The sequence below is a fragment of the Trichechus manatus genome, unplaced genomic scaffold (genome assembly GCF_000243295.1).
Source record: "Trichechus manatus latirostris isolate Lorelei unplaced genomic scaffold, TriManLat1.0 scaffold00129, whole genome shotgun sequence".
Taxonomy (NCBI): Eukaryota; Metazoa; Chordata; class Mammalia; order Sirenia; family Trichechidae; genus Trichechus; species Trichechus manatus.
In genome coordinates this window covers 3,087,151-3,101,877 of record NW_004444065.1, presented here as the reverse complement: position 1 = coordinate 3,101,877, position 14,727 = coordinate 3,087,151, and the positions used below count along the sequence as shown (strand labels likewise).

The 14,727-nt window shown below is 34.8% G+C and overlaps 1 pseudogene; it reads right to left on the bottom strand.

Moving 5' to 3' along the window:
- Nucleotides 1-6,992: 6,992 nt before the first annotated feature.
- LOC101355291 (peptidyl-prolyl cis-trans isomerase FKBP3 pseudogene) lies at nucleotides 6,993-11,991 on the bottom strand (annotated as a pseudogene).
- Nucleotides 11,992-14,727: the final 2,736 nt, after the last annotated feature.

The window sequence follows — 14,727 nt, the reverse complement described above, 5'->3', positions numbered from 1 at the left end:
TTAACTCTACAACTCAAACAAATAGAAAGACAGCAGTAAAAAAAAAAGTCCTCGGGTACCAGAAAAAAGGAAATAATAATAATTAGATCAAAATTAAATGAAGTAGAAAATAGGAAAACAAGTGAAAGAGTTAACAAGATCAAAAGCTGGTTCTTTGAAAAGATCAACAAAATTGATAAACCCTTTGCCAAAGTGACAAAAGAGAAACAGAAGAGGAAGCAGATAACCTGAATGAGAAATGAGATGGGCAATATCGTAACAGACACAACTGAAATTAAAAGAATCATAGCAGAATACTATGAAAAGTTGTACTCTAAAAAATTTGAAAACCTAGAGGTAATGGACAAACGTCTAGAAACTCACTACCTGCCTAAACTAACACAAACAGAGGCAGAACAACTAAATAAACTTGTAACAAAAGAAGAGATTGAAAAGGTAATTAAAAAACTTCCAGCAAAAAAAAAAGCCCTGGCCTGGATGGTTTCACTGTAGAATACTACCAATCTTTCAGAGAAGAGTTGACACCACTACTACTAAAGGTATTTCAGAGCATAGAAAAGGATGGAATACTCCCAAACTCATTCTATGAAGCTGGCATAACCCTGATACCAAAACCAGATAAAGACACCACAAAAAAAGAAAATTACAGACCAATATCCCGCATGAACATCGATGTAAAAATCCTCGACAAAATTCTAGCCAATAAAATTCAACAACATTTCAAAAAAAAATTCAGTATGATCAAGTGGGATTCATACTAGGTATGCAGGGATGGTTCAACATCAGAAAAACAATAAATGTAATCCATCACATAAATAAAACAAAAGACAAGAACAACATGATCTTATCAACTGATGCAAAAACGGCATTTGACAAAGTTCAGCACCGGTTCATGATAAAAACTCTCAGCAAAATGGAAACAGAAGCGAAATTCCTCAACATAATAAAGGGCAATAATACAAAGCCAACAGCCAACGTCATCCTAAATGGAGAGAGTTTTAAAGCGTTCCCCTTGAGAAAAGGAACCAGACATGGATGCAGTTTACCACCACTATTATTCAACATTGTTTTGGAGGTCCTAGCCAGAGCAATTAGGCTAGAAAAAGCAATAAAGAGTATCCAGTTTGGTAAGGAAGAAGTAAAAGTATCTCTACTTACAGATGATATGATCTTACGCACAGAAAACCCCAAAGAATACACAAGAAAACTACCAGAACTAATACAAAATTTCAACAAAGTATCAGGATACAAGATAAACATACAAACTCAGTTGTATTCCTTTACACTAACAAAGAGAGCTTCAAAGAGAAAATCACCAAAACAATACCATTTACAATAGATTCCAAGAATATAAAACACTTAAGAATAAATCTAACCAGAGATGTAAAAAACCTATACAAAGAAAACTGCAAGACACTACTACAAAAAACCAGAAGAGACCTACATAAGTGGAAAAAAATACCTTTCTCATGGATAGAAAGACTCAATATTGTGAAAATATCAGTTCTACCCAAAGAGATCTACAGATACAATGCAATATTAATCCAAATTCCAATGGCATTTTTTAATGAGATGGAGAAACAAATCACCGACTTCATATGGATAAGTAAAGCATTATTCAAGAAGAACGAAGTGGGAGGCCTCACACTACCTGATTTTAGAACTTATTTTACCACCACGGTAGTCAAAACAGCCTGATACCGGTACAACAGACACGTAGACCAATGGAACAGAAATAAGAATATAGACATAAATTTATCCACCTATGAGCAGCTGATATTTGGCAAAGGCCCAAAGTCCATCAAATGGGGAAAAGACAGTTTCTTTAACAAATGGTGCTGGCATAACTAGATATCCATCTGCAAAAAAATAAAAAAAGACCCATACCTCACACCATGCACAAAAACTAACTCAAAATGGATCAAAGACCTAAGTATAAAATCTAAAATGATAAAAATCATGAAAGAAAAAATAGGGACAACGCTAAGGGCCTTAATACACAACATAAACCGAATACAAAATATTACTAACAATGCACAAACACCAGAAGAGAAACTAGATAACTGGGAGCACCTAAAAATCAAACACTTATTCTCATCAAAAGACTTCACTAAAAGAGTAAGAAGATAACCTACAGACTGGGAAAACATTTTGGGCTACAACACATCTGCTCAGCATCTAATCTCTAAAATCTATCAGATACTGCAAAACCTCAACAGCAAAAAGACAAATAACCCAATTAAAAAATGAGCAAAGGATATGAACAGGCACTTCACCAAAGAAGACATTCAGGTGGCTAACAGATACATGAGGCAATGCTCATGATCATTAGCCATTAGAGAAATGCAAATCAAAACTACAGTGAGATACCATCTCACCACAACAAAGTTAGCATCAATCCAAAACACAAAATAATAAATCCTGGAGAGGGTTGTGTAGAGGCGGGAACACTTATACACTGCTGGTAAGAATGTAAAATGGTACAACCATTTTGTAAATTTATTTGGCGCTTCCTTAAAAAGCTAGAAATAGAAGTAGCATAAGATTCAACAATCCCACTCCTTGGAATATATCATAGAGGAGTAAGAGCCACCACACAAGTTAGATATATGCACACCCATGTTCATTGCAGCACTGTTACAACAGCAAAAAGATGTAAACAACCTAGATGCCCATCAATGGACGAATGGATAAACAAATTATGGTATACAGACACAATGGAATACTACACAACAATGAAGAACAATGACGAATCTGTGAAATATCTCATAACATGGGTGAATCTGAAAGGCATTATGCTGACAGAAATTAGTCAGTTGCAAAAGGACATATATTGTATGAGACCACTACGATAAGAACTCAAGAAAAGGTTTAAACACAGAAGAAAACACTCTTTGATGGTTACGAGGGTGGGGAGGGAGAGGGGTATTCACTAACTAGATAGTAGAAAGAATTATCTTAGGTAAAGGGAAGGACAGTACACACTACAGGAGAGGTCAGCACTACTGGACTAAACCAAAAGCTAAGAAGTTTCCTGAACACAACCAAGCACTTTGGGGACAGAGTAGCAGGGGTGGGATTCTGGGGACCATGGTTTCTAGGGACATCTAGGTCACCTGGCATAGCAAACTTTATTAAGAAAATGTTCTGTACCCCACTTTGGTGAGTGGCATCTGGGGTCTTAAAAGCTAGTGAGTGGCCATCTGTAGGATGCATCAATTTGTCCCAACCCCCCTAAAGCAAAGGGGAATGAAGAACACCAAAGACATGAGGAAAATATTAGCTCAAGAGATAGAAAGGCCATCTAAAAGAGAGACTCCATCAGCCTGAAACCAGAAGAACTAGAAGGTGACCAGCTACCAACGACTGCCCTGAAAGGGAACACTACAGAGTTCTTGATGGAGCAGGAGAAAAGTGGGGTGCAGAACTCAAATTCTAGTAAAAAAAAAAACAGACTTAATGGTCTGAGACTGGAGGTACCTCAGAAGGCATGGCCTCTGGACTCTGTGTTAACCCAGAACTGAAACTATTCCCGAAGCCAACTCTTCAGACAACGATTAAACTGGACTATAAGACATAAAATGATACTCATGAAGAGAGTGCTTCTTAGCTCAAGTAGATACACGAGACTAAATGGGCAGCTCTTATCCAGAGGTGAGATGAGAAGGCAAAAAGGGACAGGAGCTGGTTGAATGGACACGGGAAACCCAGGGTGGAAAGGAGGAGTGCTATCATATTACAGGGAGAGCAACTAGGGTCACATAACAAGGTGTGCATAAATTTTGTATGAAAAACTAACTTGAACTGTAAACTTTCACCTAAAGCACAACAACAAAAACTTTTAGAAGATAACCTAAGAAAGTATCTTTATGACTTTGTGTTAGGGAACTAATTTCTACACAAGACTCATAAAGCATTTGTGCTATAGAATATTTTAATTGATTGGACCATATTAAAATTGAGGATTTCTGCACATGAAAAAACATCATAAGAAAATAAAAACAAAAGAGATATTTGCAACACATATACGTAAAAAGAAACTCATATCCCTAATATACCAGGAACTCTTACAAAAGAATAAGAGAGTGATGGCCAGCTAAATAGTAAGATGTATAACAGTTTTAAATTGTCATTTCACAAAGGAGGATATCTAAATAACAAATATGCATATGAAAGGATGGTCAGCTTAGCTAGTCATCAAGAAAATGCAAACAAAATCTATGGTGAGGTGCTGGCAATTTTTTATTTCCTGTTGTATATAGTGGTTATATGCGTGTTTCTTTGACATAAATTATTGAGCTGTGCATTTTTGTTTTGTGCACTGTGTATGTCATACTATGAAATAAAGAAATGCATGATAGATGCTCAAATTCTATTGAATTTAGCTCACTGCTTCCAATAGACACAATTTAAATATAAGGACATAGAAAATGTGAAAGCAAAAGGAAGAAATACCACTACATAACCACCAGAATATCTAAAGTTAAAAACATAAAAAATATCAATATGTTGGGGAGGTTGCATAAAAACTGGAACTCTTACACATTGCTGGTGAAAGCATAATTTGGTTCAGACAGTTTCAAAAACTCTGTAGCTTATCTATTAAAGTTAAACACACACATAGCCTATGGTTCAGTAATTCTACTCCTTGGTATAATTCTAGCCAAAAAAAAGCATAAATATGGTCCACAAAACGATATCTACTAAAATTTCTATAGCAACTTTATTTTTAATAGCAATAAATAAACAAATGAGATAAACAACAACAATCACCTCCAAAAAATAAACACTGAAATACTGAAAACTTACCCAAGTGTGCATAAATAATGAAATGGATAAATTGTGTGTGGCATATTCACACACTGGAATGCCTAACAGCTATGAGAATAAATAACTGACAACCACAGTGAAATCTGTGAGAACTGGAACTCGACGGGACTGCCTTATTTTTCCAGGTCTCACAAGTTTTCAGCCTTTGACAGGGTACAGTTCCATCACTTTTCTATCTCTCCTTTTAGTGGAAAATATAGTTTTCCTTCTCTGGTTTCCCCCTTACACAGATTCTGGCTTTTATAGGTTTTACTATACATAGGGATGAATATCACAAATATGATGCTGATATAAAGAAGCCAGAGAGATGATAGAATACACAGTATGAGTGTATTGATATATATAAAGTATAAAAACAGGTGACTGTAATATATGCTGTTTGGGGTCAAGATACTGATTACCCTTTTCCCTGTTACTGTATGGAGCCTAAGAGGGGCTTCTAGGGTCCAGCTAATACTCTATTTCATTATCTGAGTTCTGATTACATGGTGTGTTTATTTTGTTAAAAAAAAAAAAACTCATCTAGCTGAACATTTCTGTCATTTACTTCTTTCTGTTTGTGTATTATACTTTAGTAAATGAAAAATAAAATCTATTGATAATAAGAAGTTTCAGAAAACCAGAAATTGATTACAAATTCCTTGATTTCATAAATATGACTGCAAAGAGGAAACATGGTAATGAAGAAAATACAGACACAAATTCTTTATTATGAGAACAACAGAAAGTTTCTCTTTATCATTGCCACTGTTCATTGTTATACTAGAAGTCCTGGCCAATGCAACAAGACAACAGAAAGAAAAAAAAATCATGTTTTGGAAAGAAAGAGAAAATCGTCTGTAGACAATATAATCACCTTCATTGAAAATCTACCAGGCACACTATTAGAATTACCAAGATATTTCATCAGGCTTGAAAATACAAAATCAACTTAAAAAATTCAGCTTTGCTTTTCTACATCAGCTATAATCAACTAGTCAGTATAATAAAATATAAGATTGCATTAAAAAAAGCAAGAAGTACAATTAATAAAATATAAAATGTTTACAAAAATATTTAAAGCTATTTTTAAGAAAAACTCATGTAGAAATATAGTATGTTAATAAAATGAATAATTTAACATTATAAAGATGTCATTGTTTCCAAAATTAAGTTATAATTGCAATGCAAGTCTGATACAAATATCAGAGATCTTGGGGGAGAACTTGAAAAAGTTAATCTGTAAATTTTCTTAAGTACCTAGCTTCATTTTGAAAAACAAGTAGTTCACAAACTATTAAGACATACTACTGGGCTGTTTTATGAAAAAGTAATGTGGAGTTTTGCAATAAGTAGTAAGTAGACATATGAAACAAAAAGAGTTCTCAGAAATATAATTATGTATATGGAAATTTGATGTATAATACAGAGAGTATTACAAGTCACAGAGGATAAAGATAGAAAGATAGATGGATGAGTAGTTAATGCTGGGAAAACTGGCTAAAAGAATGGAGAAAATTTAAAAAGAATCTTTCTTCTGTACCACATAAGAAGTAGGAAGGTAAGTTCCATTTAAATTAAAGACCTACAGGTGAAAAACAAAGTAATGAATAGAAATAGGAAAAAAAAAAAAAAAAAAGAATATCCCCGTGACCTAAAGTTTTGAAAATGCAAGACAAATAAGATTGCAAAACCAAAACTATCAGGGAAAAAAATAATGTGTTAGACTACATTAAAATCACCACCATAAATAAAGTACTTCATAACAAACAAGGAAAGCACATCTCTGTCTTTGAAAATATTAATTCATTTTGTTGGAAATAAGCATATAAAACACAATATTATAGTATTAGACAGAGTGAGATAAGTTTCCTCTCCCCATCCCCCCAGTGGATAAATTTGTCTTGAACCTTTTAGTTTACAATACGAGGTAAAAGGAAAATCAATTCTCTTTAACCAATATTTTAGACAGTTGTAGTAAAATATTTTAGACCTCAAGGATTTATAATAAGGGATTACATTTCTCAAAAATTGGAGATCAAGTAAACAAGGTTTTAACTTAATTTACCAGTTGACTCCCCCATTCAACACAACAGTAATCAGCTCTAATTAGATATATAAATTTCTTTAAGGCCAAGTTTTACCATTGTTGCTGTTATCTTTAGACCTGAAGCCTTGCTATTTCAATCAATAACCACTTCAAAATGTAATTTTGCATTTAGTGGAATTTTGGCATCAATCTGTCCTTTCTTTCCATAAGCCCATTCTGGTTCAATCTCTAGTCAACCCTTTTCTCCCTTACTCATAATCAGTAGTGCTTCATTCCATCCTTTGATTACTTTGCCAACTCCAATCTTAAAACTTAAAGGTTTGGCATTTTTCTTCTTCTCTGAACTTGTTTGAACATTAGTATCAAAAACAGTCCCATCCTGTAGTGTTCCTGTATACTAACAGTGAACAACATCTCCCTTTTTGGGAAGGTTGGTTTTCTCTTCCTTTTTAAGAACAGATTTTGTATTTTGGTGGACCCTCTTCCGGAGTCTCTTCATACTTAGTTTCTTTGGGTTTGTCGTCAATAACCTTCATATTTGTCACCTGCTCTGACACCTTACTTATACTTTCGGTACCTTTGAAATGCTTAGTTTCAAAAAGATAATTATAGGCTGTACCCAAATGGTCCTTGTTAGGTGTCTCAGCCACATTTTTAATGTTTCCTAATAGCTTATATTCTGCAAGAAACGAATCTGAACCATAATCCTGCCAAACTTTATAATACCCTTCTTGGGCAGCTGCTCACTGTGCACTTGCCCGCTGTGGAAAGATTGCTGCCAGCTTCCCCTGCTGCCTTTGCTCTTGGGGATAAGTTTTATAGTAGAGTTGTAATGGTCTCAGAGCAAGAGTAAGAAGAAAGGGTTGTATCAACTGGAAAATAGGGAGTGGCTTCAAATATCATAGAATTTGCAGAGCCTTGAAGAACAAACAGTATTTCAAAAGGTATAAAAGTCAATCCTACATAAATCCATGATGACATTAGAAAGGATTTTGTTCATCCATGAATTTACTGAGCCAAATTTTGTAGCTGATGAAAGCACCAGAGCTGGCTTCTAGACTCAATGATCAATTTCATCATCAAAGATCTTGTTTGTATAATTCATGTCATTAAGTTTAAATTATTTTCACTACCTGAAGACTTTAATCATGCATCAAAACTCAGTAATACCTTTATGAAATATTTTAATTGTTTTTCTCCTGTTGTATTTGTTTCTACCTCTTTGATATTATTTTCTTCATTCATCTATCAATTCAAACTTAAATAAATTGCCTACCATATGCTGGGGCAGAGACAAAGGCCAGCAGTGTATGAGGGTGGAGGTGACTGTCAACAGGGGTGACTATCAACTGACATAGAAGAATGTTAATATTTTAGCAATTTTAACAATTGGTGTGCCAGGGTATATTAACTAAAGATCTAGCCTGACTAACAATAAGGAAATTATATTCCAGGAACACAATCTGAGCTTTTAAAGCAGGAGTGACGTGAACCCAGATGAGAGATATAGAGGAGGTTGAATCTAGAGGACTTGGCAGCTGATGGGATTTTGAAAATGAGTGAGAAAGAGAAGGCTTGAGTAAATTACCTTGGCAAAAATTGGTACAATTCATAAAGACAATCCCATTAAAATCTAGATATTGGCATTCTACAGTTACTGCGCTTAATACTTTGCTCAGCTTATTTTATATACTGCATTTATATATGGCTATAATCACCTACACACTAATGACTGTTAAGTAATGGATATTAACTGAGTCTTTTTCCTGAATGTCAGAAAAATATCTAAAGGGTGAAGAAAGGGCATGACAAGGAGAGCAATTCCACAGGAAAGAGGAGAGTGGAGATAATTTTAATAATTAGGCAACAGACACTAGTGTCCAGTGAGCCAGGAAGTTAAAAAAAAAGGGGGGGAGGAAAAAAGTTGACCCTTGAGTTAATTTTTGCTATTGGAGTACTAGTAAGTTACGCTAAAATTCACACAAAAAAGTTAAAAACACACAAGCATTACATACATCTACTAGTATGTATTACCATAATATAGCATGTGTATTACTTTGCAATTTATGAGATTTTTCATTTAAAATATGGGTTAAGTCAGTAACCCTAACCCTAACTCATTCTTTCAAACTCCAGTATGGTCCATATATGAATATTCATGAGCATTTACCATGACTCTTTTGAATCATCTATCATACAGCATACAGTTCTGAGCTGAACAGACAAAATTCTCTCATAGAACTCACTTTCTAGTGCATTACAGACATCATTCAATGAACATCTTTAGGCATGCCTTCTTGGGCATATGTGAGAGTTTTTCTCTACCGAGTATACGAAAAAGAGGAAATGCTGGGTCTTATATATCAGGCTAGAAAGGAGGCTTCAGAGTCAAACTACTTTCTTAATCAGTAGTGTGATTATAATTTATTTATAGAATCTCCTGTTGTATACATAAGTTATTTTGCCAATTTTTGTTTTTAACACATTGATAAGAATAATTTTGATAATAAATATATATTCAAATATCATAGTTACTTTTAAATAGTAAGTGTATAGCTTTTGTCTCAGAGAGTTACTGAGACGAAGGCTGTAAATTTCCTAGGACACTTGATATTTAGCACTAAACTGGTTTCCACAATAAGCATCTAGCACTATAAGAGGATACCCTCCTCACTTTCCCCTTCAGCTTTTTTTCTTTCATTTTCCCCTAAAATATGAATAAGTAAAAAGTAAAACACATTCTTTAACATTCTGAGTAGCTGAGTTTTTTTTTTAAGAAATTGATATTGATTTTTATGTTATATAAAAGGAAATTTGCATAATGTATATTCATATAAAACTACAACTGTGCACAGTTCTAATTATTTTAGTATATTCTTGATCTTAGCTCACATAAATTATGGAGAGCAGATGTTTTGAGAGACCAGCAGAAACGGACTGTGATGATATCTTAACTTGGTAGAGATTTTATATATAACTTACTCTTCTACATGGTTTCATGAATCTTAATTATTTGTTGAGCACCTTGTGAGCATCCTCTAACACTTTGGTATATATTTTACAGTAAATAAAACAAATAATAATTTACAGTAAGGCATACCAATGCAAAGCATCGTGGAGAATACATATTCAAGATTAGTCATTAATATCACTTGGATTAGAGTGTAACTTGGCTCAGGATTTGTTGAGAAAAAAATGACTCAGATATGAAAAATTAAACTTTGTTTTATATGTATGGCCAAAGTGAATACAACACTTTTTCCACGTAGAAGACTTGACTAAATTGTTATATTTTAATTACCAATCTAAATGGTAAAGGTAGTAAAAAATGCCCCCAGGCAACCCAAGACAGTTTACCAAATACTCCAAAAAGATCATCAATGACTTCTAAACACTTACTTAATAGTTTGTTTTATTATTCTTAACCACATTGACCACAAGCAAAGACATTTTTTCATTATTAAGAAATTATTTAACTCATGTCTATAGTAAAATATTAGGCTAGTATATAATTTCACAATTAAGTTGAAATCTTCATATTGTTGCTTCAGAGTATAAATTTTAAAAAAAAGTAACTTGTCTGTTCTTACTATATTTATTTAAGTTGCATAACTAAAATTTACTGGACATAGTTATTCCTATATAATTATTAAAGTTTATTTTTAAATTTTTATTGGTGGTTACATAAACTGAAATGTCATTTTTTAATCTAAATGGAAATCAAAAATATATGAATGATATATCTATATATACTACATATATAACTTAGACATCTTTAAATACTTTAAACTAATTGAAAAATGTACACCATATCCGATAAGAAATAAATATTCTGCAAACATAAAACATTAGAAATATGATTTGAAAAGCAAATATTAGTTGTTGAATATGTTATTATTGACTTCTGGACAACATGGCACTATAGACAGAAGCACCATGCCATAATTCCACAGCAAAGATCCAAAAAACTAAGTCAGACATAGACACACATCAATTCTGAAACTCTAAGCATCAAACGAAGAGATAAAGAACTCAGCCAAGCACTGAACAGAATAAGAAACTGACAGAGAACAGAGAGAAAGGAGAGGTGCATGAAGAGGCCCCCTATCAGCTAACTCAGCATGGATCTGCAGTGAACGGGGGTATGAGAAAGCAGCTTCATGGAGCTTCCAGCAGGAGACAGAACAACCGGTAACCAGAGATATACGCTTTCCCAACCCCCATCCTTCTTCACCCTCACTTGACCTTCTCTGCTTCCTGAGGCCACAGTCTCTTGGCTGGGAAGGACCAGCTTCACCTGCATGCTGCTTGGATTCCACATGCCCACACTGGCCAACTCCCTGAGTGCCATTTGTTGGCTGCTGATGTTACTTTATTCCGCTTCTTTAGATCTCTTCCTTACCTCTCACCACCTCGCCCTCTTTTCTCTCAAATATCTGGCTCCGTATGCCATCTTTGCTTCTTCCTGAAAGGCTGCAAAACATGATTCAACTGCAGAACTACTTCCTGGCCCATGCTGCCCTGCTGGTGGGATCACTGGGGCTTTTGTTTGTTTGTTTCATCTGATTTGTTCCGTTTTTATTTGTTGTTTGTTTATTTTGTTTTCTTCTGTTGGATTGGGAGCCCCTTCTAGCCAGGCGGTACTGCATGGCTTGCACGGATGCACAGTGGGAACCTGGGGGCATTTCTGTTTTCTTTGAGTTTTTTTGTTTCTTTGTTTTGTTTCCTACTGTCTCTTTTTCCCTTTTTGTCTTTCTTCATTTCTCAGTTTTTCATCTCCCTATGTTTACCTTCTCTTCCTGTCTCCTAAATACCTGGCGTTGTGTGAAACCTCTAACCCTTCTAGCCAGCCTATACTGCACAACCTGGAGGCAACTTCCCCAGTCCTCGCAGCTGCACCAGTGGGATCCATGGGGGCTTCTCTTTTTTTTTCTAATTTTATTCATTCATTTCTTCCTTTAACCCTTTATCTTCTTTATTTTTCCTTTCTGTTTTCCTCCATTTCTCAGTCTCTCATCTCTCCACTCCAACATCTTCTTACTTAGCACTCTTTTTTGTTTGTTTGTTCATATGTTTTGGCTCCTGTACTTCTCTCCTCTCTCTCCTCATTTCTATATCCATCTTACCTCCATACATCACAGTTTCACCCTTACTACCTGCCTACCTGCACAGTTCGCTGAATATCACACCACAGAACAGCTCAGGAAAGGTCTATCGGAACCTGCTCTGCACTGATTCTCAGCCCACCCCATCTGCCCTAGTACATGCCACATACAATGCATGCCAAAAACTCTCCTTCAGCTGGACCTGCCCTGCTGTACCATACCTGAGCTACTGACCCTGCCCTTTGGAGAAAGCGGTGAAAAGTATTGTGCTTACAGACTAGCAAACAACAAAGAATTCACATCCGGCCTGTTCAGACATAATCAAATAAAACAAAAAAGCAGGATGAAATAAACAAATCTACAATCAGTAAAGGAAGAAAATAACTACTGAAAGTCCCGAAGACAGCAGACAATGTAAAAACATATACAAAAACAGGACAGAATGGTTCCAGGAGGCATCCAAAACAAAACACCTGATGACAATCCAGTAGCAAAAAAGGCACTAGAACTACCTGATAGGGAATTCAAATCTCTAATATTCAGAGCTATCCAAGAGTTGAACCAAAAAGCAGACAAAAATGAGGAAAAAATAGACAAATTCATGGAAAAGGCAGATAAATTCATGGAAAATACAGATAAAAAAATGGAAGAATTCAAGAAAATAATACAAGAAAAATTGCTAAAATAAATTCACAACTAGAAATCATAAAAAAAAATTAGAAATCCTAAAGATAAACAACAAGATTTCAGAAATGGACATGTCATAGAAGGGCTGAGGAGCAGGTTTGAAATGATAGAAGACAGGATCAGAGAAATTGAAGACAAACACTTGGATACAACTCTGTTTGAGGAAAAATCAGAAAAAAGAACGAAGAAACCCTGACAATTATGTGGGATACAATCAAAAGCAAATTTTGCAAGTGATCGGAGTTCCAGAACAGGGGGAGAAAATAGAAAACACAGAGAGGATCATTGATGAACTGCTAACAGAAAACTTCTACAATATCATGAAAGATGAAAAGCTGACGATCCAAGAAGCTCAACAAACCCCGTATAGGATAGACCTCAAAAGAAAATCACCAAGGTATATCATAATCACACTCACTAAAACCAAAGACAAAGAATCCTGAGAGCAGCTAGAGAAAAACAAAAAGTCACATATACAAGAGAAACAATAAAACTAAGTTTGGATTATTTGGCAGAAACTATGCAGGCAAGAAGACAGTGCAATGACATATATAAAACCTTGAAAGAAAAAAATTGCCAGCCAAGAATAATATAGCCTGCAAAACTCTAGTTCAAATATGATGGTGAAATTAGGACATTTCCAGATAAACAAAAAAAAAAAGGGAATATATAAAAATCAAACCAAACTTATGAGAATTATTAGAGTACTTTGATCTGAGAACAAACAACATCAGACCACAGGCAGAATCTAGGATGCAGGACCATGCCAGACAAATACCAACTTAGGAAATGAACTCTCAAGGACTATCTGAAACCAAAAGAATTATAACGGGGAACCAGAGAGGTTGATCTGTAACGACAACAACATCAGAACAATAAAAGAGGGAATAAACAGTTTAGGTAGAGAACCTTCTAATGGAGAGGAAAGCAAAGTGATACCAAGTAATAATAGACCTCTTCAAACCTAGGAAGGTAAGGGTAAATTTTCAAGGTAACCACAAAGAAAGTTAACAAAACTACTCATCAAAATAAAGAAGAAAAATATAAAGTCTCAATAAAAACAAAACCTACAAAAACAATAGAAATGAAAAAAAAATCCACGAATAAAAGGAATTCAGCACAGAAGAGTAAGAGGAACAAAGAAAACGTTTGCACAAAAAAAAAAAAAAGCAGTACAAAATGACAGCAATAAAATCACACCTGTCAGTAATTACACTGAATATAAATGGCCTAAATGCACCCATAAAGAGATGGAGAGTGACATAATGGATAAAAATAACAGGATCCATCAATATGCTGTCTACAAGAGACACACATTAGAAATAAAGACGTAAATTCATAAATAATCAAAGGATGAAAAAATATATCAAGCAAACAGCTACCAAAAAGCAGCAGGAGTGACAATGCTAATTTCAGATAAAACTGACTTTAATACAAAAAGACAAAGAAGGGCACTGTATGATAATTGAGGAGACAGTTAATCATGAAGATGTAACCATGATAAACATCTACGCACCCAACGACAGGGCTCCAAAATACATAAAACAAACTCTAACATCACTGAAAAGAGAAATTGACAGTTCCACAATAGTAGGAGACTTCAACACACTACCCTCAGTAAAGGACAGAACATGTAGAAGGAAACTCAACAAAGATACAGAAGACCAAAAGGGCAAAATCAGCCAACTTGACCTCATAGACATACATAGAACACCCTATCCACCAACTGCAAAATACACATTCTTTACCCAATGCACACGGAATGTTCTCCAGAATAGATCATATCGTAGGCCACAGAGTAATCCTCAACAAGATCCAAAACAATGAGATAACACAAAGTATCTTCTCTGACCACAATGCCATCAAAGAAGAAATTAACAACAGGAAGAGGAAGGAAAAGAAATAAATTACATGGAAACTGAATAACACCCTGCTTACAAACCACTGAGTAATATAACAAATCAGAGATGGAATGAAAAATTCCTAGAATCAATTGAGAATGAAAACACATCATACCAAAACTTTTGGACACAGCAAAGGCAGTCCTCAGAGGACAATTTATAGCAATAGATGCAC